We start from the raw sequence: 22,101 nt of genomic DNA, 5'->3' as shown, positions 1-22,101 counted from the left end.
AACAATCCCATTCACAATCACATCAAAAAGAATATGCAGGAGTAAATTTAACCAAGGAGGTAAAAATACCTGTGCTCTGAAAACAGTAAGACAAAGACAAAAGAAACTGAAGAAGACATTAATGGAAAGCTATTCTGTTCTCATGGATAGCATAAATCAAAATTGTTAAAATATCCATCTACCCAAAGAAATATATAGATTCAATGCAATCTGTATAAAACACCAATGGCATCTTTCACGGAACTAGAACAAAGAATCTTCAAATTTGTATGGAACAACAAAAGAACCCAAATAGCCAAAGCAGTGTGAAGAAAGAACAAAGCTGGATATATCATGATCCCTGACTTCAAATTATCCTACAGAGCTACAGAAATCAAAACAGTATGGTACTAACACAAAAGGACACGCAGATCAATGGAAGATAGCAGAGTCCTGCAATAAACACACACAGATACATACAGTAAATTAATTTTCAACAAGGGAGGCAAGAATGTACAATGGGAAAAACAGTCTCTTGAATAAATGGTATTGAGGAAATGGACAATTACAAAGAAAACAATGAAAGTGGACCAGCTTCCCTTTTCAATATTTTTACTTTCTTTCTTTCTTTCTTTTTTTTTTTTACTAAGTAATCTCCATACCCAGGACTCAAACACAACCCCGAGATTGAAAGTCACACGCTACATTAACTGAGCCAGAGCCACCCCCCGGAAAGTGGACCACCTTCTTACACCATATACAAAAATAATCTCAAAATGGATTAACAACTTAAAGGTAAGACTGGAAACCATTAAATTCCTGGAAGAAAACACAGGCAGTAAGCTCTTGGACATCAGTCTGAACAATATTTTTCTGGATCATCTCACCAAGCAAGGGCAATTAAAGCAAAAATAAACAGGTCTACCTGAAACTAAAAGGCTTTGGATGGCAAATGAAACCATAACATAACAAAAGGCAACCTACTCAATAAGAGAAGATACTTGCAAAAGATCTATCCAAAAAGGGGTTAATATTATAAATACAGAAAGAACTCTCACAACTCAGTATCCAAAAAAATCTATTAAAATTAGGCAGATGATCTGAATAGGTATTTCCAAAGATATATAGAGAGCCAACAGGCACATAAACATATGTTCAACATTACTAACCATCAGCAAACTGTAAATCAAAACCACAATGAGATCTCACCTCACACCTCTTGGAATGGCTAGTATCAAAAACACAAGAAATAAGTTCTGGCCAAGATGTGGAGGAAAGAGAACCCTCATGTGCTGTTTGGTGGGGATACAAAATGGTGCAGCCACTATGATAAAACAGCATAATGTTTCCTCAAAAAATTAGAAATGTAAGTACCATATAATCCATCAATTCTACGTCACAGTATTCATACCAAGAAAAGGAAAATACTAATTTGGACCAATATATGCCGCTATGTTCACTGCAGCATGATTTACAATATCCAAGATATGGAAGCAATCTAAATGTCCACCAAATATGGAAGGATAAAGATAATGTACTCTATATACACACTAGAATATTAGTCATAAAAAAGCATGAAATCTTTACATTTGCAGCAACACGGATGGACCTAGAGAAAAATCCTTAGTAAAGAGTAAGTCAAACTGTAAAGGAAAATACCCTATGACTTCACTTTTATATAGAATCTAAAAAAATCAAATGAATGAATACATGTAACAAAATAGAAACCAGACTCAGATATAGACAACAATCTGGTGTTTGCTAGAGGGATGAGGAATAGAAAATACTTAAAATAAGGGGAGGGGATTAAAAGGCCAAACTATAGGTATACAATGTACAGCGCAGGAAATATAGTTACTAATATTTAGCAACTCTGTATGGGACAGATGGTAGCTAAATTTTTTTATCTCTGTGATCACGTCCAAATGTATACAAAATGCTGAATCATGATGTTGTAACATAAGAAACTATTACAATATTATGTTAACTGCACTTCAATTTAAAAAATTCAGCATATATTTTTGAATGTACGATTTCACTATAAAGGTATGTACATATGTACATATACATGCATTTATTTTGACAGATTTTTTATTCTGCATACTTTAATTTCAGAACAAAATAATTTTAAAAATCCACAATATGCATCCAAACCCCTTGGCAGATACTGTTTAGCAATAACCATGTATGAAGCCTAGCAATATAGCAATTATCAACAGAGGAATTAAAAGAGATTTGAACACTTCAAAAAATGTATTACTAACTAGGTTACATATAATATGTAGTATGCCTAAATCTATAGGGTCACCCTCTATTTCATCTGTCTACGGATGATACAATTCACTTTGGGGTTCCATTCAGTTAAGTTCCCCACCATACCACCAAAACCCTACAAATCTGGTAGTTAAATAAAATCTAAAAGAAATTACCTCTTAGTGTATTATTTCTTATTTCTATTAAATAATAAGTATTTCTTATCTCCAGAAAGTATTACTACTTATTTCTAAGAGCTTAAAAAATAAACCCTGAACAGAAGTTGCCTGATGCAGTAGCAACCAACAGGAAAACTTAAGAGCAATTTGGTGCTGCTGGGTGGCTATTTGTACTGAGACTCAAGCTCTCCCACTCCTTAAAATTACCTGGACTGACACAAACTAAGATGTGGCTATTAGTCATTCCCACTACATACTATTAGATTCAGCAGATAATAGTCCCCTAGCCCCCCACCCCAGGGGATAATTACCTTACTAACCACAATAAAGAGACATCTGGATCAGAAAACTACTGCAAAATAAAGACGAACACTAAACAACTTATACCATCTGAAGAAGAGTGCCTGACCTGGACAACCCAGAAATGTACACGGAGTAACTATAAAACTGAAGGAAGGAAAGCTTATTAAAACTGGAGTCGTGGGGGAGGGGGCGCCTGGGTGGCTCAGTGGGTTAAAGCCTCTGCCTTCAGCTCAGGTCATGATCTCAGGGTCCTAGGATCGAGCCCCACATCGGGCTCTCTGCTAGGTGGGGAGCCTGCTTCCCCCTCTCTCTCTGCCTACTTGTGATCTTTCTCTCTGTGTCAAATAAATAAATAAAATCTTTTTTTAAAAAATGATGAGAATAAACCTTTCCAGAACTAAAGTCAAGATTTAAAAGCTCAAATAAGATATTAAGGAAAAAACTCATTCCTAGAAAAATTAAGATGATGTAAACTGGTAGTATGTTTAGAAAATACCAAAAATTTTTACAGGTATTGTGTTAGTATCAGTTCTGAAAATCCAAAAGTTACTGACATTAATCCAGAAAAAAAAAAAAAAAGCAAAATCTTTATATGCACAAAAAATGTTTTATGGCAATACTTCTTATGGCAGCAGGGAAAATCCCAGACACAATCTAAATATTGGTAATAATTAAATTACCGTTTCATGACAGATTTTATACCACTGTCATAGTGTTAAGAGAGAAGACTATGTTTACAAATTATATCATTTGAGGGCACCTCAAGAGCCCAAAAACCACAAGAAATTTACATTAAAACTACTGTGAGCATTTAGTTCTTAAATTAGTAAAACTTAAAAAAAACGTATTTTTAAAAATCTGACAAACTTGGTACATTGTGTTCTCAATACTTTACCAAGAATGGGCCAGCAACAATTACTTTTTAGATATACTGCCCAGAAATATTAGCTTCCCAGAGTCTGTAGGGTGTTTTTATACTAAAGGACAATATAATGCAGCTATTTTTATTGAGTAAGCAGCTTATGACAGCTTTCTGACTTATTAAATAATAAAATATAGTATGGAAAATTTCAACATCCACTATGCCAAAGAAAGGACTGGTCTTATTTCTACTAAGTGCTTTATATTTTTATCAGTTTTCATTAGCTCAGCTCCACATGAGACCACTGCCTGCCTTGATTTCTGGAATTCTGCCCCAATTCTTCTCTCCTAGTCTGTGTTGCCAGGGTTGCAGCTGCACAACCAATTCTTATTAAAATGTAAGTCTTTGAAATGCATGTCTATGGAAAGGGATATAAAGGATTTCATTATCTTTCTCAAAACCGACAGTGAGGATTAAACCCCCACCCTTCCCAAGCCATATTATCACTTAGCAGCCTTCTTTACCAACTCACACACCAAATATCATAAATCCAACTGCTCAGTTTAAATGTTTAAAGGAAAAATCATAAACTGCACAGTAGTGAAACTTAAAGTCTAGCAAAAATTATTTTCAAATGACTTCTAATACTTACAGTGTAATTTTAGGTTATAGCTAGATACTCATACAATGATGCAATACTTTTAAATACCACTACTAAATACTTCTAAAGAATAAATACTAGCAAGACAGAATAGGCAATTCTGTGATAGTAATGCCAAAAAAATAATTTCAGAAACTTCAAGTCAGGAAAAGAAAACTGCAATTAATTTACTTAAAATGGAAAATATTTTACCAGGCATTAATTTTGTTTTGAGTCCCACATTGGGCTCCCTGCTCTGCAGGGAGTCTGCTCTTCCCTTTCCCTTTGTCCCTACCCCGACTTGTGCTCTCTCTTTCAAATAAATAATGCCCCTAAAATTTTCCTGGAGAAGTAAAAAAAAAAAAAAACTGGAAGACGATTTATAGCCCTTTTCCATTTTTCACTGGGATTTCATGTACTTTTGTTCTCTGGATAAAATCCTTCAAGACTGTTTGACCTTCCTCTTAAAAGACAACTTAAGACTGAATTCATCTTGTGAGAAGAGTTAACACAAAACTTTCACTATGAAGGTAAAACTTTTCAATTAAAAGTAAACGGGGGGGGGCACCTGGGTGGCTCAGTGGGTTAAGCCTCTGCCTTCAGCTCAGGTCATGATCTCAGGGTCCTAGAATAGAGCCCCACATCAGGCTCTCTGCTCAGCAGGGACCCTGCTTCCCCCTCTCTTTCTGCCTGCCTCTCTATCTACTGTGATTTCTCTGTGTCAAATAAATAAATAAAAGCTTTAAAATAAAATAATAATAATAATAATAATAATAAAAGTAAACAAGGGCATCTGATGGCTCAGTCTATTTAGAGTCTGCCTTCAGGGGCGCCTGGGTGGCTCAGTTCGTTAAGCGACTGCCTTCGGTCATGAGCTCAGGTCATGATCCTGGAGTCCCGGGATCGAGTCCCACATTGGGCTCCCTGCTGGGCAGGGAGTCTGCTTCTCCTGCTGATCTCTCTCCTCTCATGCTCACTCTCTCTCTCTTTCAAATAAAATAAAATCTTAAAAGAAAAGAAAAAGAAAAGAGTCTGCCTTTAGCTCAGGTCATGATCCTAGGGTCCTGGGATCAAGTCCCACATTGGGCGCCCTGTTCAGCAAGTAGTCACTCTTCCTCTCCCTCTGCCCCTCTCCTAGCTTGTGCTCTCTCTCAAATACATAAATAAATAAAATCTTTTTTAAAAACTGAAATAAACAGAGGTCAAATACTATGTTACAAAGTGAAAATGACAAGTGTTTTTATTAAATCATAGTGTTTATAATGCTGGTACACAGTAGGAATTCTCATAACACATAGAACCTTCGAATTTCAACTACTGGCAAAGTTCTTTGGGAATAAATACAGCCTAGTCTGTTCCTGGGTCATTCAATTATGGTTAAATAGAAGGAAAAAACAGGGGAGGCACAATAAACGGTACTAGCCCTTTAAGATCTGATTATACAACACACACCTCAAGTTACAACAACAAAGCATACTGAGAAAAAGTTCTAAAAAGTGGCTACTTGTTGCATGTTAGGTAATCAAACTGAAATCATTAGGTTAAATATACTTGATAAACTTTTTTACATATACAATAAATATATGATTATAATGCTTGTTAAAAGCATATATTGAGATTACCTCATATCCATTATGATGGCTAGTAACCAAAATCAATCAATCAATCAATAAATGAAAAAAGAAAAAGAAAAAACAGACAATTAGTACTGGTGAGAACATGAATAAACTGGAGCTCTTCTGTGTTGTTCGTAAAACCATAAAATGGTGCAACTCCTATGGTAAACAATAGACGATTCCTGAAAAATCTGAAAAATAATACCACCAAATGATCCAGCAATCTCACTTCTGGTTATCTATTTAAAAGAACTGAAGGCAGAGTCACCAAGAATATTTACACACTTAGGTTCAAGGCAATACTATTTATAATAGCCAAAAGGTGGAAGGAAGCCAAATGTTCATCAACCAACAAATATATAAGCAAAATGTGATACACACATATAATGCAATACTATTCAGTCTTAAAAAGGCAGGAAATCCTGCCACATGCTACATGAATGAACCTTAAACACATTATGCTAACTGAAATTAAGCCAGTCACAAAGAGACAAATACCATATTCCACTTATATGAGTAATTCCACTTTTAATCTAAGTACTCAAATTCACAGAAACAAAGTATAATGAGAGTACCAGGGGCTGGGAAGAGGAAGTAAACAGAAGTTTTTGTTTAATGGGTTTTAGAGTTCACTTTACAAGATGACGATCTGTTCACAACAATGGGAGTATATTACTATACTTTTAAAAAATGGTTAAGACAGTAATTTTTATGTTATATGTTTTATATCACAATAAAAAAAAAAACTTCCTAATGTAATTGGAAGTGAGTCTCACCCTTAGAGATTCTTAGAGATTCTGATGAGTTGATAAAGATGAAAATTTGGATAAGTATGTTTGTTCCTCAGTACTACATATTAATGTGTGTGTGTGTGTGTGTGTGTGTGTGTGTGTGTGTGTCTTTTTGGTAAGTAATATGCCAATATATCACCATGGTATAAAACTCAAAAGATGCAAGAGTAAATCATGAATAATAAATCTTCTCACCATTATCCCTAGCCATCCAGTTTCCCTTCAGACAAAGCCACAAGTATTAGTTTCTTGTGTAATCTTTCACAGATGCTCTGCACACATAGAAGAATGCACATATATATTTTTCCCTTTTTAAAATATTTTCATGTGATTGCACACATCATTAGGCACCTTGCTTTTTCACGTAACACTTTATCTTAGAAATCAGACAGTATCAGTAACTTTTAAAAAACTGCCTCCCTCTATTTATAAAGGCTGTATTTTTTTTTAAAGATTTTATTTATTTATTTGACAGAGAGAGATCACAAGTAGAGAGGCAGGCAGAGAGAGAGAGAGAGAGAGAGAGAGAGAAAGAGAGAGAGAGAGAAGCAGGCTCCTTGCTGAGCAGAGAGCCCGATGCGGGACTCGATCCCAGGACCTTGAGATCATGACCTGAGCCGAAGGCAGCGGCTTAACCCACTGAGCCACCCAGGCGCCCTAAAGGCTGTATTTTATCATGAGTATAACTAGTCTCCAACAGATGTAAAGTTGAGTTATTTCTAATCTTTTACGTCTATAAACATGATGCACAGAATAATATTGTATATCACACATGTACAGTATGATGGTTTACAGATTTAAATTTTGGCAGGCATTTTAGATTTTCACAAATATTTTCCAAATTTCCTCCTAACAGAATATACCAAACCGCATGCCCATTAACAATGCATTAGAGTATTTGTATTTCCAATCTTTGAAAAAAATTCCTAACTCCAAAAGAAAGAAAAAATGTGCTTTCTTCCTCTGAAGGATCTGGTTTTTTTTTTAATTTTGGACTACTACCTTGCTATAATACTACAATTAAAAAAAATAATCCTTTTCTCTGCTGATCTGAAATGCATTTTTTTTTAAAGATTTTATTTATTTATTTGACAGACAGAGATCAACAAGTAGGCAGAGATGCAGGCAGAGAGAGGAGGAAGCAGGCTCCTTCCTGAGCAGAGAGCCCCATGCGGGGCTGGATCCCAGGACCCTGGGATCTTAGCCCGAGCTGAAGGCAGAGGCTTTAATCCACTGAGACACCCAGGTGCCCCTGAAATGCACTTTTATTGTATTCTGAACTTCCCTATGAATCTGGAACAACTTCTATTCTATACTACTGACCTAGCTCATATACAGAATCACAATGTTTCCACTATTTTATTTTTTTCATCATTATAATTTTATGGGGTTTTTTTTAAAGATTTACTTATTTTAGATAGAGAGTGAGTGAGCAAGAGGAAGAGAAGAGGGAGAGAGAATCTCAAGCAGACTCCCCACTGCACATGGAGCCCAACACTAAGCTTGATCCCATGATCAAGAGAACATGACCTCAGCCAAAACCAAGAGTCCAATAACCAACTGAGCCACCCAGGTGCCTCCATCATTATTGTTTTAGAATACATTTTTTTTTAAAGACTTATTTATTTATTTGACAGAGAGAAAGAGAGAGAGAGAGAGAGAGAGAGAGAGAGAGAGGTAGATCACAAATAGGCAGAGAGGCCGGCAGAGAGAGAGGAGGAAGCAGGCTCCCCGCTGAGCAGAGAGCCTGATGCGGGGCTTGATCTCAGGACCCTGAGATCATGACCTGAGCCAAAGGCAGAGGCTCAACCCACTGAGCCACCCAGGTGCCCCTAGAATAAATTTTTACTTTATGAAAGAACTACTTCCTTTTCTTTCATAACTTTTCTGGGTATTTTTTGTCTTTTTAAATTTTACATTCATCTAGCCTAATTCTTTAAAACCCAGTTTCTGATATTTTTGTTGGCATCATGCTGTATTATAAATTAGAACAGTATTTTTCAGATACTGAATTCTAATAATGAGTCTCTATCTAAGTCTCTTTGAGTCTAAGGTGATTCTACTACAGGTAATCTACTTTTTGAGAAATAAACTGTGTGTCCAACTGAAAAACTGTACTGGTTAAGGGACAAGGGGAGCCATTACACAGTGGGGCTGTATCTAGAAGGGTAACTACAGCCTCTATGTTTCATCTCAATACAGATTTGTCATTGTTCATGAAACAAAAAGAAGTTCCTTCCAGAGGCAGAAACTGTTCTCCAAATCACTTTCTGTGGCTCTAGTGTAGAGAACTATAGTTGAAATAAGTGGTTTAGAATTCTATCCTGTATAAAGAGCTTTAAATGAGTGGTTTACTACACGCTTAGAACACCAGGATGAAGTGGGACCCTGAATCTGAGGGAGAAAAAAAATTAACAGTGGGAACCAGGAAGGATGTTTGTCCCAACCTCTACTCCCCACTCATTTAAAAGACCAGAATTTCACTTGAGTACAAAGAATTGCATAAAACTAAAAACCTATGTGTTCAAGTATATAGAAGAAAGGAATGGCTCCCAAGGTCCTATTAAGTGACAGGTAGAACTTCACCCTAAGAAAAACACCCATCCTAACCATGACCAGCTCAGCCTTGGCAGGCACATCTAGGTCCTAGAGCTCTCTATCAGCCTCAAGTTTCTTTGCCCAGAAATCCATTTGAAATCTATAGCTTTTCACCCTAATAGCACACAGTCATGATTTTTAACCATATTACTTCGACCGGCCTTGACAGTAATTGTTTCCCTTGGGTGAATAATATTCTAACTCTGGTAACATATGGAAATTGATACAGAAATGATCAAGTCAAGCAAAACCTACACTATTAATATTTTAGTGCTCTTATGTATCTGTAATAATTTATTATATTTTATATTCTATTTATTAAAATATTTAAAAGATAAGAAAATCTGATATAATAAATTTCCAAGTTTAATTTACTGGACATTTAAAAATTATTTAAGTTCTGGGGCACCTGGGTGGCTGAGTTGGTTAAGTGTCCAACTCTTGGTTTCAGCTCAGGTCACTATCTCAGGAGTCCAGGAATCCCAAGTCACACTTGGCACTCATCATGGGAGTTTTTTATGTCCCTCTCCCTCTGGTCCTCCCCCTGTTCTCTCTCTTTTCTCTCTCAAATTAATAAACAAAATCTTTAAAAAAAAAAAAAAAGGATTAAAAAGTTTTAGGAAGATTTGTTTACTGGTAAATCTGCCTTGTAAACTACTTGAAATATATAAGGGAACCAAAGAAATGTAACTCTACCTTAGAATAGTTAGGGATGTAATTAGGGATGAAAGTGTTAGCCAACATTTAAAGAGTAAAATTTATTCTTCCCTCTCGGCCATTAAAACCCAATGACAAGGGGCGCCTGGATGGCTTAGTTGGTTGAGCATCAGACTCTTGGTTTTGGCTCAGGTCATAATCTCATGTGTCATGGAGAATGAGCCCTACGTGGGTCTCTGTGCTTAGTGGGGAGCCTGCTTGAAGATTCTCTCCCTCTTCCCCTGCCCCCCACTCACATGCACTCTTGCTCTCTCTCTAAAATAAATAAATCTTAAAAAACAAACAAACAAAAAATAATAAGACCATAGCAATAAGACAACAGAAAGAAATAAAAGGCATCCAAATTGGTAAAGAAATAAAACTTTCACTATTTGCAAATAACATGATACTATATATAGAAAACCTTAAAGGGGTGCCTGGGTGGCTCAGTCAGTTAAGCCTCCGACTCTTGATTTTGGCTCAGGTCCTAATCTCAGGGTTGTGAGATCCAGCCCCCTGTCAGGTTCCTCATTCAGTGCAGTCTGGTTGGGGTTCTCTCTAACTCTCTGCTCTCCCCATTCATGTCCTCACGAACATGCACACTCTCTCTCTCTAAAGTGAAATCTTAAAGAAAAGAAAGAAAGAAAGAAAGAAAGAAAGAAAGAAAGAAAGAAAGGAAAAGAAAGGAAGCAAGCCCAAAAGACTGCACCAAAAACCAACTAGAACTGATAAATGAATTCAGTAAAGCCACAGGATACAAAACCAACGTACAGAAATCCATAGCAGGGGCGCCTGGGTGGCTCAGCGGGTTAAGCCGCTGCCTTCGGCTCAGGTCATGATCTCAGAGTCCTGGGATCGAGCCCCGCATGGGGCTCTCTGCTCAGCAGGGAGCCTGCTTCCTCCTCTCTCTGCCTGCTTGTGATCTCTCTGTCAAATAAATAAATAAAATCTTTAAAAAAAAAAAAAAAAAGAAAGAAATCCACAGCATTTCTATACACTAGTAATGAAGCAGCAGAAAGAGAAATTAAGAAAACAATCCCAGGGCGCCTGGGGTAGCTCAATGGGTTAAAGCCTCTGCCTTCGGCTCAGGTCATGATCCCGGTGTCCTGGGATTGAGCCCCATATCCGGCTCTCTGTTCAGCAGGGAGCCTGCTTCCCTTCCTCTCTCTCTCTGCCTGCTTCTCTGCCTACCTGTGATCTCTGTCAAAAAAATAAATAAAAATCTTTAATTAAAAAAAAAAAAGGAATACAATCCCAATAACTGCACCGAGAATAAAAAAATAACTAGGAATAAACTTAATCAAAGGTGAAAGACCTATTCTCTGAAAACTACAGAACACCAATGAAAGAAATTGAAGACAACGCAAAGAAATGAAAAGACATTCAATGCTTATGGACTGGAAGAAAAAATACTGTTAAAATGTCTATATTACCTAAAGGAACCTACACATTTAATACAATCCCTATCAAAACAGCAACAGCATTTTTCACAGAATTAGAAGAAAAAAATCCTAAAATTTATATGGAAGACCCTAAATAGCCAAAGCAATCTTGAAAAATAAAACTGGATGTGTCACAATCTCAGACTTCAAGTTATGTTACAAAGCTGAAGAATTCCAAACGCTATGGTACTTGTATAAAAACAGACACATAGATCAGTGGAACTAGAGTAGAAAGTCCAAAAAGAAACCCATAATTATATGGTCAAATAATCTTCAGTAAAGGAGGCAAGAATAAGCAATGGGAAGAAGTCCCTTCGACAAATAGTGCTAGGAAAACTGGACTGCTACAGGCAAAAGAATGAAACTGTACCACTTTCTTATACCATACACAAAAATAAATTCAAAATGGTCTGAGAACCTAAATGGAAATCCGAAACCATAAAAATCCTACAAGAAAGTACAGGCAATAATTTCTCTTGACATCAGCCATAACAGCATCGTTTTAGATACATCCTAAGGAAAAAGAAATAAAAGCAAAAATACACTATTAGGACTACATCAAAATAAAAAGCTTCTGCACAGCAAAGGCAAAAATCAACAAAATAAAACAAAACCTGCTAAATGGGAGAAGGTGTCTGCAAATGACCTATCCAATAAAGAATCAGTATCCAGGGGCACCTGGGTGGCTCAGTGGGTTAAAGCCTCTGTCTTCGGCTCAGGTCATGATCCCAGAGTCCTGGGATCAAGCCCTGCATCGGGCTCTCTGCTCAGCAGGGAGCCTGCTTCTCTCTATCTCTCTGCCTACTTGTGATCTCTATCTATCAAATGAATAAATAAAATCTTTAAAAAAAAAAATCAGTATCCAAAATACATCAAGAATTTATACAACTCAACACAAAATAAAATAATTCAATTTAAAAATGGGCAGAAGACATGAAGAGAGACTTCTGCAAAGACGACATACAAATGGCCAACAGACAACATGAAAAGATGTTCAACATCATTCACCATAAGAGAAATGCAAATCAAAACTACAATGAGATTTTACCTTACACCTGTCAGAATGGCTAAAATAAAAAAGACAAGAAATAATAAGTGTAGACCAGAATGTGGAGAAAAAGGAACCTTCGTGCACTGTTAGCTGGACTGCAAACTGGTACAGCCGCTATGAAAGACAACATGGAGATTCTTCAGAAAATTAAAAATAGGAGTACCCTATGATCCAGTAATCACACTACTGGTTATTTAGTCAAAGAATACAGCACTACTAATTCAAAAGAATATATACCCCGCTATTTTACTGCAGCATTATTTACAACAGCCAAACTATGGAAGCAGCCCAAGTGTCCAACAATAGGTGAATGGATAAAGAGGTAGTGTGTGTATATATGTATACAATGGAGTATTACTCAGCCATAAAAGAGTAAAATTTTTCCATTTTTAATGCCATGGATGGAGCTAGAGAGTATAATACTAAACAAAATAAGCCAGTCAGAGAAAAATAAATACCTTATGATCTCACTCATATGTGTAATTTAAGAAACAAAACAAATGAGCAAAGGGGAAAAGAGAGAGAGAGAGAGAGAAACAAACCAATAAACACACTATGAACTAGAGATGACAAACAGGGTTACCAGGGGGAGGTGGGGGGTGAAATAAGAGGATTAAGAGTACACTTATCTTAATGAGCACTGAGTGATGTATGGAAGTGCTGAATCACTATACTGTACACCTGAAACTAAAACAACAATGTATGTTAACTACACTGTAATTAAAATAAATTAAAATACCCAATGACAATACTCATAGCACTCAACTTGTGGTCAGTTCTATGGGTCAACCATTTTTAAAGAAAACTACAGAAGAAGATGACCATGGGAATATGGTCTTGAGTGGAAAATTTCTATATCCACCCTAAGATCAACACATTTCCTTTAATTAATAACATTTCCTCTATGTATTTTTCAGTGAACAGGTACATTAAAACCATTCACAAATATCAGATGCTAACAATAAATGAAAATAGGTTTCTTGCATGTGACTACTTTCCAAAGAATGGCTTCCTTTATAAAAAGTGTGCGTGTCTTATACCCACATAGCACAAAACATGCAGAGCATTTTCTCATGCTAGTCAGAAAAACACTCGGTAATCAAAACCACAAAAGGCCTGCCTTTATGATTTCTTCATGGAAATCATAGCCTTTACAGTGAGAACATAGAACAACAGCTACAATAAATTCCAGCTGCTGTGGTAAGAATGATTATACTACGGTTAGCTGCTGAATGGGCCCAACACTGAGCCCCAATTCTATTTACTTAAGCAAAGCACAGCCCCTCAAATGACATTATTTCCAGATACTTAAACCCTGGATCATTAGCCAAAGTAACTAGGAATTTAACATCAGTTTCATTCCCTTAAACTGTAACACTATTATCAGACTTTTCAAAAATATTTTCTAGCTATAGATAGAGACAGATATTTTGGATCATACTGACAAAACTAAAGAGCTAATACCAAATTATTCCATTCCCTAAAAAACTCCGAAAGTACTTCACAGATAATTACAAGTTTAACAGGAGAAACTCTGAACCATTCAGGAGCAATATCCAAATGGGGGAATCCCATTCTATCTCCTTTTTCTTTATATGCACATGTCCTTACGCTCTCACATTTGGTAAATGAATTATTCCTCATGTGTATGTGCATGTGTTTGTGTGTGTGACAAAGAGAGAAAAGAGAGAGAGAAATACCTAACCCCACCAGAGAGCTTCTAAATACTGGCACCCACAGCAAGATGCTATCAAGTCAGCAAAACTGGCAAATTTGAAATCAGCCACATGACCATGAAACCAAGAAACTACAACAATAGTAAATATGTACTTTCTGGGAGATATGTAGTGAATTTTTTTAAATACATAGACAAATATAACTCAGCAAGTTATACAGCATAATAAACAGATTTTTAAATGTATAAAAATGATTATACCGAAGATTTAAAAGATGTATGTACAGACTATGAGAGATTAAAAATGAAGTGCAGTATGGGGTGCCTGAGTGGCTCAATTGGTTAAGTTTCTGCCTTCAGCTGAGGTCATGATCTCAGGGTCCTGGGATTCAGCCCCACATCATGCTCTCAGCTCAGCGAGGAGTCTCCTTCTCCCTCTTCATCTGCCCACCCCCCTCCCAACTCACGCACGCTCTCTCTCTCATAAATTAAATCTTGAAAAAGAAAAATGAAATGTAGTATAAGCAAGTACAAGTAACAGCAAATTTTAGTTTATAGCAATTCTGATACAACAACAATTAAGACTTTAAAATCCGGCTTACAAAAATGTCCAAATAGGATTTTTAATAGCTTTTATTTTAAGATTTTATTTATTTATTTGAGATCATGACCTGAGCTGAAGACAGATCCTTCACTGACTGAGCCACCCTGGCACTCCAGATTTTTAAAAACTATTAAGATAACAGAAGTACTTCAATCCCTTTCATATTTTATTTATAAAGAATACTAACATCTGGCTTCATGCTCAGGGGTGAAATAGTATCAACATTCCAATTAATGGTTAAGCATTTAGTGAAATGTTAGGTGCATTAAATTAACCAGACAACATGCTCACTGTAATCACAATGTCCCATAAGTTCTAGCCAATGTAACTACTAAGTGAACCAATATGATATAAAATTTGAAAAGGATAAGCAAAATTTAAAATTACGTTTTGTTACAAACAGACTATATTCCCAGAAAAGCTAAGTGAATCAATTCCAGGACTATTAGAAATACGAAGTATATTTGTTAGGCTGGCTGAATAAACTTAACAAAGAATAATCATCTTACTCATGTTAATGATAAACAGATGAATTTAAGCAGTACAGCACCATGAAGAAGCAGGGCAACACAGGTTAAGCACATGCATATCAGAGCCAAACTGATGCAGAGTATAATCTCAACTCTTACTTCATAGCTACATAAACCTCCATAAAATCACCTAATGCCTCTAAGTTTTCTCAAGCATAAAAATGAGTGCTTGTCAATGTTGGCCATGGAGGTGACACCATGGGCAAAGGGTAGAGAGGCAAGTTAGCCGCTCTAACCCACCGCTACAGGTGGTGGGAGAGCTAGTTTAGGGAAAGGGGTATACATGGGGAGAGAGGGTTGGGCAGCCCCCTACGCACTTTTTAATTTTTTTCCAGTGCTGCAGGGGCAACTCCTCAGTGCAGAGAGACCTCATTCCCAGAGTGACAATAGCCACTGCCTAACCTAGCAAGAGGAATACCCATTCCTGAGCAGCCCTCACTGGTGCAGGACCGGAAACCAAGGAAAGAAATCTGCCTCCACTGGCCCAGGCATGAAACCAAACACCATGGCCACTACCTTTCTAGTTTTCCTGAAGGAGCAGCTCAACGGAGAAGTCATTTCCTTAGAGATCAACAGATGTGCCAAACACTGGTATAAAGTATACCAGTGTATAGGTATAAAGGAGCCTGGAGTTCTGACACTGTCCATCCCAACAACGATGTCATCAGGACAGCATCAGCACAAGGGACCTTCTATTCACCAGCACAGACATCTCTCCATGAAACATCACCAGATAATTCAAGAAGTTCAACATATATGGATTCTTATTCCAAGAGTAAATACCAGGAAACAAGGAGTTTTCACAACAGCTAGAATTTGAGTAAGACAGACAACAGACCATAGCATTCATTCATAGGTCAACTAATAACCATTTGGTGAGAAACTCAAGAGCTGAAGGACAAACACTGGTTCAGCCATCAGTAGCCAATCAGGCCATGAGAAGGGTTAGTTCAGCTCCATCTAGAGCAGTCTTTCTTTTGTTATCAGGAGGCATGTCTCCTTCAAAGGGGTTACAGAAAACTTCTCTGGAGAGTAGATTTGGCTGTCAGTGAGTGACTCCGAACCACTGAACCCCAGTGCATATTCCTTTACCCCACTACTTGTTCAGCAGGCAACCTCTCCATACTCTGCATACAGACTCTCTTCCCCAGTAGTTGTCCATTGGGCTGGATCGATAACCTCCCAGCAGATGTCCAATCCAAAGAGACCAACCTTTCAGTACCAAACCATCACCAAAGCAGGATCCCCACTGATCCTGATGGGAGGCACAGACTCAGGTAGCTTCCCATCCCAAGGCCAAGTGGGCTCTTTGTCCCCCAAACACTCAGGGATGACCACTGCACAACACCTGTGACATTCACTGTAAAGGGCAGTTCATGACACAGAACAACTTGGACAGCAGCAGTATGCCATTTATGAAGAGTATGGCTCCACACTGGCTAGACAGCCTGAAAGGCTTACAGTTCCTATTCTAGTAAGTACAACCAGCTTAGGAAAGACCCTAGTTCAGCTCTGTCTCCCAAGCTGCTCATCACTCCTATATACAAGGGGAAGACCTGTTACAGCTCAATGTTATCAGAGACCAAATCTCGGAACCGTGAACTCCAAAGATCACAGGCAGCACTGTATCACACAGGTACAGTAGGTGTTGGAAACGTGCAAAGGATGTCCAGTCAGCAGAGCACCCTTATATACCAAAGAAATAATTATGCTCTGAACACAACAGCTACCTGCATGGAGCCCTACGGGCCAATAAGGCACTGAATGCAGGAGTGCCATTTTAGCACACTTCAGCATGCAACAGCACATGAGGTGCTGGCACAAGATCCCCATCAATAGACAATACTCAGAAAGACCCCAGGGAGTTTGCCTGGCATGACCCCAAGCTACCTGAAGTCATTCACATGCTGCAGCACCCCTCCCATCAGGTGAGGCAAATGCAGCCACCTACCTGCAGCACCTGTGCTTTGGCAACAACAAAGGACAGATGGAAGTGTACAGGTAAGGAAGAATCAAGCATCTGGTAGACTTTTTGGACAAAGTTCAGAGCAAATGCTGTGGTGCCCTTGGAAACCTTGTGTCTGCCAAGTCTACAGACAAAAATAAAATAAATTGGCAATAAAAAATATTGGTTGGGGTAAGATACCTGCCTTGTTCCAAATGATGAGACAAATCTACTGATGCAGAAGTACAGGAATTTGTTACAGGAGTTCTCTGGAATTTATTTCCATGTGATATTATAAAGACAACAATCAATCAAGGTGCTCTCTCGGCCTTAACAAACACTGTGAATGTTCCAGTTATTCTGGATGGAATAGCTCTTTTCATGATGATCACAAAATTAAATTTCAGACTTTACTTATTCTGCCTAATATGACAGGTTGCCAGCTCCAAAGGGGAGGAAGTGAAGAAGCAATCGACCTTGTGAGGTGCTAGTAAACTCACTTTTGCATGGGATCCACACATGTGTGAACACATGTGATTACAACACCAAGACTGTGGTGTCCTGCATTTGCACCCCATAGAACCTGTCCAATGGCCCTCAGGCCCAGCTGCTGGGGCTGAATTAACTGGATGCCTTACCAGGAAAAGACTCTCCCAGCAAGGACTTGGATCCCGGATGTCAGGGGACAAAAAAAAAAAAGAGAAGGACACAAGAGGATCAATGGGATGGAGTTGGTCATATCCCGAGACTGCCAAAGTCCTCCAACGGGTTTAAGATGCTACGGGACTCTTCTACCAGAAAGTTGCACACCAGCTACCTTGAAAGGCTCTACTGAACTTTCCAGAGCCTCCCTGCTGGAAACTAGTTTGCAGAGTACATCCAGGTGACCACCCACAAAGACAAAGGGGTACCCATCCTTCTAGGACTTCTGAGAGCACATAATGATAGATGCTCCATCTGAAGTAACTGCTTTGAGGGATATGGTGCTAGATGTTTGGAACAAGAAGCTCACAGCATGAGAGAACTGGCCAACCACCTTCCCAGTAGCAATGGCCCCCATGTACTGTCTGATAAGACCAAACAAGCCAACTGCTGTGCTCTGCATGAGGTTACCAGCAAAAACATGGAGGACAACAAAGCCCTGGCCAACTCAGGGGAGATAGAGAAGGTAGTAAACATAACCAAGAGCAGAGGAGACAGATCATTGCTGAAAGCGGTGAAGAAAGCAGCCCAGGTCTTGAATACATTATGGCATCAGGATCTCCAAAGCATTTCTAAAAAGAATGGGTGCAATCAGAACTATTTTGTTATACCTTTATTTCATGTTAGAGTGAAACCAATTCAATTCGCATCCTTCTTTGTCTACCACTGATTAACAAAGGTCATCCATCAGCAGCATTTCCTCCTCACCAGCCCAGTTAAGAATCAGAAACCCTTGCTCTGAACACAATAGGATCTAGCCACCTATGTGGTATTATAATAGCCAAAAGAAAACCAAGCATAAAGGCCTGTACTCTGGCTCCAGAAAATTTTCACCTACTTACATGAGTTCTTATTCTTCACCAGCAAGAAAATGGAAGGCTACTGCACCAACAGCTGTATTGTAGTCAAAATGATTCCAACAGAAAGAACCCTGACATACAAAGATGTATTTGCAGTCTCCTCAGATCTACAAAGATCCTTATTCTGATGACTGAATTTACTTCCCAGCTATTACTAATTATTCAACACAGGATGGACTGAAATTAACCATAAATTATATAGACTTTTATTCCACTAAACGACCTTATACAGTAGAACAGCACCCTGGGTTCCCAGATTAGTGGATTGTAGCATCAAAATGCTCAGTAAAAGAATTCTATCTAATCCTGTTTTGAATGAGAAAAGACTGTCTTGCTGATTTGTGGATGAAATGTGCAAGTTTGGAATATATGAATGAAGAGCATTTTTTTTTCTTTTTTGAAGACTTATCAGTGAAGTAAGGAAACCTTTGGGAGAGAAGATTTTTCCTTTCTAAGCTCTACTTAAGTGTCAGATGTAATTACTTGTAGATTCTGTAGTCAGGTAAAGGTGCACACAATGCAATAAAGAAGTTAAAGAAATGGGTGAAATGAGATACAGGATGTATAGGTGAAAGCATAAGAAAGGGGATTTTTCAAATGTGAAGAAAGTTATGTTTTGATAATCTGAACAGAAAAAGAAATGGAATGCATATCCCTCATGTTTTATGGCTATTACTAAAAAAACTGTTAAATAGTTAAGATAATGTTGAAAGTATAAAGAGTATGTCATTTAGCAGTTCAACTCATTCAACTCATATACGGCATTATTATTTGTATTTATTAATAACAGAAACCACCTTGTCCCTTAAGTAAAAAAGAGATATTAATACAATGTGTGCACTATATTAACCTTTCTAAAATTAGAAGAATTCTGAAACCCCCTGTATATTTGGCCTCAAGATTCTGAATAAGGCAAACAAACAAAAATTGAATAAAGGATTGAGAACTATACCTTTTTCTAATGGTTTATTAGAAAAAATGAATAACAATTTATATTAAAAAATAATAATAATTTATATATTTTTTAAAAAAAGATTGCCAATTCCACAACTGTTTCAAAGGTAGGAAGGGTTCAGCAGGCGTCTCCAACAAAGAGCTAGTCATAAGAGATGATGGATACTCCTTTTCTTCCACAACCCTAACCTTGTTTAGTAAGAGATTATTAATCTCTGTTAATAATCCTACTAGTATTTAGGACACCATGTCAGTCTATTCCAATTAACAATAAACTGCTTAGCAATGGCATGGACTAAGTATTCACCACCTTAACTCTTCTACTTAATACTTCAATCCTTGTAATCAATCAATGAACAGTCTTATCTGCCATCTATACACCTGATAATGGACTGCATTATCAGACTTACCTGCCTAATTCACAAGTTTTATTAGGTCCTTGAGTTATCATTATATAGTTTAGAATGGGTGCTGATAAAGGATGTATCAGTTAAGATGTTTTCATATACGAGGCACCTGGGTGGCTCAGTGGGTTGAGCATCTGCCTTCAGCTCGGGTCATGATCTCGGGGCCCTGGGATCAAGCCCCGCATCGGGCTCTCTGCTCAGCGGGGAGCCTGCTTCCCCCTCTCTCTGCCTACTTGTGATTTCTGTCAAATAAATAAATAAAAATCTTAAAGAAAAAAAAAAAAGATGTTTTAATATACATGAAACATAAAATCCAAAGCACACTGGATTAAACTGGAACTTAATGGCTCACATAAAATAAATAAAGTCTAGGGGTATACTATCTTCAGGGAGGACTTGATCTAGTGGTCAGAGCATAGTTTTTCTCTGTTCTCCTTCAGTGTTTACTTATTTAACTGGTTTCCTTTCATGGCCAGAAGGTAGGTGCCAGGAGTTTAATGACAGTACATTTTGATTTCTGTTGAAATACAGCCCCCCCCAAAACAAACAAACAAAAAAAAAACTGTGCCTTTATCCCAGCATTCCTAGCAAATATCCTAAGATCATTCTGATTCATCTAGCTTAGATCACATGTCTGCTGTGATTGCCTGGGGTCAAGGCACATGTTCCATTCTGACAAACTCTTCATAACATTTATGAAATAAAGCACATTAGAGTTGACCTTAGTGATTTCAACTTCTAGTATTACTGAATGGTATTACTGAATTAAAATTGATAGGTTAAGCATATCATACACCTTTCACTCCCTCTTAAAAAGTTATTCCCCCAAATTTTAATAACAACCCATCAAGGAAAAAAAAATTAACTCTTCCCTAAGTGAAAATCACATTTTCAAGGATTCAAAATGTATTACAAAATTACCCACAGGCTTTATGATTTTCCTTTTTAATAAAACAGAAACCAAGACTATATATTTTCTCAAAGCAAAAGAGGTTTACATTCAACTTTTTCAAGATTACAACATTAGAATTTAAATAAAGAGTGCAGAGTACATGAGTATCTTGAGTTGGGAAAAAAAGTAGTTTTGTTTCATAGAGCTATAAAAAATAAGTAAATAATCCATCCTGTAACTCAAGACTCCTCTTACAAGGTACGAGATTCACCACGAAACCTACCTCCACACACAGACACACAACTAGGTCCTAAGAATAGAGTAGAGATGTACAGCATAGAGAGCCTTTTTGTAAATGTGCATTTCAAAGCCAAATACTAATTATTTCCAAATTACTAAGTTTCATACTTTTTAACAACCCTTACTTCTATAATTAGCAGAGAAAATAGAACATAAACTATTCAGTTTTTATAACAGAGAGTGAAATTTATTTCACTGAAAGCCAGAACTCAAATATATAGGAAAAGCTCTGATACTTACAATAAAATTGAAAAAAAAAAAACAAAAAACAAAAGGCAAAATACAACCACCATTTTCTTAAGAATAGAACTGGAATATGTGTTATACAATATCATCTTAAAAGCCAAGATTTATAATCCCGAGGAGAAACAGCGTGGTCAAAGAAGAGGATGTGAATTAAAAGGAAATCACTGTAGGGGTGCCTGGGTGGCTTAGTCAGTTGGTTTTGGCTCACGTCATGAGCAGGGACTCTACTTGAGATTCTCTTTCTCTCTCTCTGAAATAAATAAAAATTTGGATGGATGGATGGATGGATGGATGAATGGAAGGAAGGAAGGAAGGAAAGAAGGAAGGAAGGAAAAATCTCTGTAATTTTTCAATTCTATAGACTGGTCTTTCAAATTTGTTCTCATTTGTTCAAACAATTCAATTCAGTAAATAAGCTCTGATGGCTTCATTAAGAAGACAATACTGGTGTTAGACAAAGGAGGGATATAAACACAGTCCTTAACTTCAAAAATGTTTACAATGTGCCTCAAAAGCAACATACACAAAGGAGCATCACTGGACAGCACAGAACATAATCAAGGAGAAATAAATGCA

At 37.4% G+C, this 22,101-nt stretch overlaps 1 protein-coding gene and 1 pseudogene across 5 annotated transcripts in view; one reads left to right on the top strand and one right to left on the bottom strand.

Moving 5' to 3' along the window:
• Positions 1 to 22,101, bottom strand: part of CDC42SE2 (CDC42 small effector 2) — a 115,423-nt gene that overhangs the window by 51,524 nt on the left and 41,798 nt on the right. The gene's annotated exons all lie outside the window — the stretch shown is intronic.
• Positions 15,976 to 17,752, top strand: LOC116855204 (annotated as a pseudogene).

Source organism: Lontra canadensis, unplaced genomic scaffold (assembly GCF_010015895.1).
Source record: "Lontra canadensis isolate GAN:19392208 unplaced genomic scaffold, GSC_riverotter_1.0 scaffold99, whole genome shotgun sequence".
Classification (NCBI taxonomy): domain Eukaryota; kingdom Metazoa; phylum Chordata; class Mammalia; order Carnivora; family Mustelidae; genus Lontra; species Lontra canadensis.
The sequence above is the reverse complement of the archived record's forward strand: the minus strand, read 5'-3'. Positions and strand labels throughout refer to the sequence as shown.